Genomic DNA, 3,278 nt, shown 5'->3' on the forward strand with positions numbered 1-3,278 from the left:
ATTCACTCCCTTCGTGTTCTCTTCTTGGAGACACGTTCCTATTACTTCATATCTGCTTGTTTGGTTTGCTTGTTTCTCTTGCAGGTGTATTGTGATTATGCTCGACGCGCATGTCGACCTTTGTGTGATTTCATGGCTAATCGGTATGCTGAATATTTGCTTTTGCTTTGCTAGCTCGCTCGCGGGATCCTAGTTCACTTGCTCTCTTCGCTTTAGTTTACGGATCATCATCCGTTTGGTATTGATTCGGTTTCATTTTATTTCTCTCGCACTTCATTGCTTTCTCGCATCATCCTTTAACATGAGAAGTAGGACCTAGACATGCATCTGGCCAAGTCCTCGAAAGAGGCTCTGTTTTTGTCGGTGTGTTTATATTTGTGCTTTGCGGCAGGGAGTCACGGTGTAATAAGTCCTATATGGCACTCCGTTAAGTCCTCATGGAAGGCATGCGGAAAGGGTTAGCAATCAACCCCCGCCCAGTCTCATCGAGTCTGTTTAGTATGCGCACGCTACGCGTGGCTTGCTTCTGAACTAGAACAAGATCATGTTATCGAGTATGTCAGGAAAAGGGTTCATGCAGCCGGACCCCCGCATTTCCTATAGCTCGCATTGATCGACTTTGATGCTCGGTGTACACACGTATCGTTTTCCTTTCAGATCCGTGAGGGCTTGGTTGCTAAGAGGGATCCGCTCCTCTTGTCTATGGCCCGATCATTTTCGCGAGGTCTAATGCTTGGTTGACTCGGGTGATTTGCTCCCCTTGGCTATGGCGGGACCGCTTTTCTACCACTCGGTCAGTACCGTTGGTTTTGTTTGCTTTACGAGCGGAGCTCGTTTGTGTGATATTATTGTTTGCTTTCACCTTTTCCCCCATAGGTTGTTAGTTTAGTTTAGACTCGTACCCTTTGTATGATAACATTAGGTAGCAAGCTTTCCCCCTTAGCTTAGGTCTTCCTCATGCATTCTTTAAAACACAAACCACACTCTTTGATTTTATTTTCTTAAGAGCTTGTTATTTCCGCTCCATTCCCAGCATAAATCTCCAAAGGTCGAGCAACGAAGTGTGAATGTAACTCGTTCACCTAAAAAACACAAAACAAACAGAAACTAGTTAGCCGAGCTACGGTAGCTCTGATTCTGCAAAACAGATACGTAGGCAGCAGAGTAGGGCCCGTGCGAGCATAATCCTTTCTTTTCCCTACATTCTGCATTCATTTTAGTCCAGATTAGCGTAGATTTGTTACACACCCATAGTTTAAGACACAGGCGTGGATACCATCGAGTACGATGGGCGCGAGGGGTGCTAACACCTTCCCCTCGCGTAACCGACTCCCTTAACCTTTTCTCTGGTCGTGAGCGTAACGCCCCAGACTGCTTTCGGGATGATCGACTGACCCCACAAACCAACACGGGTCTTTTCAGCATGCTTTGACCTCACTCGCACGCTTTCCGGGAAACTTCCCATAAGGTCACCTGTAACACCCGTATAATTTTAATATTAATTTAATTGGAATATTGAATTAATAATTGGAATTATAAAGATTTTGTGGAAATAATAGAAAATAATGGTTTATGGCATTTGGGCCATGTGAAGAAATAGTAAAAGAAGGGGGTGATTTAATAATCCCTTTTTACTAATTTTATTATTATTTTCATAAAACATTTGGATTGGGAAACGAAGAAAGAACGTGAAAGAACAGAGGTTTTGGGAACGAGGAACGTGAAGGAGAACTGTAGAGGGAGAGACCAAGAATCAAGAACTCTTATCTAAGGTAAGGGGAGACTCTCCATTTAATCTTTATTATCGTATTATGGATGATAGTATGGATTAGGAGTATTGTTTGGATAATTGATTCTATATTCTGGATTTTCTGTTGTGTTCATCATTTAGATTGGATCTATAACTGTTAAATCCCTAATAACTGAGTAGATTTAGGGTATGATGAATGAAATAAATTATAGAATCATATACTGTGATTGTTGGGTGGATTATGTGATGTTAGAATGTGAATTTTCTGGTTTCTGAGACCCAAATCGCAGACTGGGCAGATGAACTCGCGAGGAAGACGAATGGGTAAGTTGCAGGTTTTTGGAACTGCTGTCCATTCACGTATGGTACGCGTATGATACGCGTATGGGGGGTGTGGTACGCGTATGGTACGCTCCCCATGGTGCACCAGAATGTGCCCTTCTGCTGGTACGCGTATGATACGCGTATGGCATGGTGTTGGTACGCGTATGGGCTGTTGATACGCGTATGTGCCTGTTTTGTATGGAATTTTGATTCTGTTCATACGCGTATGGGTGTATGCTGTGTGGTTTTTGGCCTCTGTTGGTACGCGTATGGCCAGCGTGACTTGCAGATCTTTGCTGTTTTGTGATTTTTGAAGGTTAATGGCGTGTAACTTTCGAACTGACGAATCTGTATGATTTATTGTTATATGATTTTATTTGAATGATGCAATTATATATATATATATATATATATATATATATATATATATGAACATACTTATTGATGATGATGATGATGATGAATGATGATGTATGAGTATAGATGATGCTACTCATAGTGAGATGATGATGTTGGTATGTTACAGATATATATATATATATATATATATATATATATATATATATATATATATATATATATATATATATATGTGTGTGTTTGCATGCATTCATAATCATTGTTGAGGGCTGTATCCTTAAGATGAGAGGATTCAATGAAGGGCAAGATTCCCATCATGTGGAATATGTGCTGGCAGGGCCGTATCTGGATGATGATAGATCGGTCGGTGGATTTTCCACTGGTGATGTTTGGTACCACATGCATAGTGTCAGTTTCATACATATGCATGATTTTTCTTATAACATGATTAATATATGTTATGTGATGACTTGATTGTTGTGGATGTGTGACAATGATGTGTCTGAATATGAAACGATAGGGTGAATGATATAACTATGATATATTGTTGTTTATGATGCAATAACATTGGTTAACTGTGATGAGACTCACCCTTACTTGTTGTCATTTTCAGATTGAAGATAGCGGCGTGACTTGGTGAGGATTAGCTCATAAGTCGGTTTTTAGCTATAGTGTCGGTGTCATGCTCTGATAGATGTAACACTGGGAACGCGTTGTTTTGGAGTTTTAATTATAACTCTTTTGTTGTGTTGTTTGAGTCTAAGACATTAATGATGAATGTTGATTCGATGAATTAATTCCACTGTGTAAAACATGATTTTGATTAATGAGTTATAATTCAGAT

This window comes from Vicia villosa, unplaced genomic scaffold (assembly GCF_029867415.1).
Source record: "Vicia villosa cultivar HV-30 ecotype Madison, WI unplaced genomic scaffold, Vvil1.0 ctg.001336F_1_1, whole genome shotgun sequence".
Taxonomy (NCBI): Eukaryota; Viridiplantae; Streptophyta; class Magnoliopsida; order Fabales; family Fabaceae; genus Vicia; species Vicia villosa.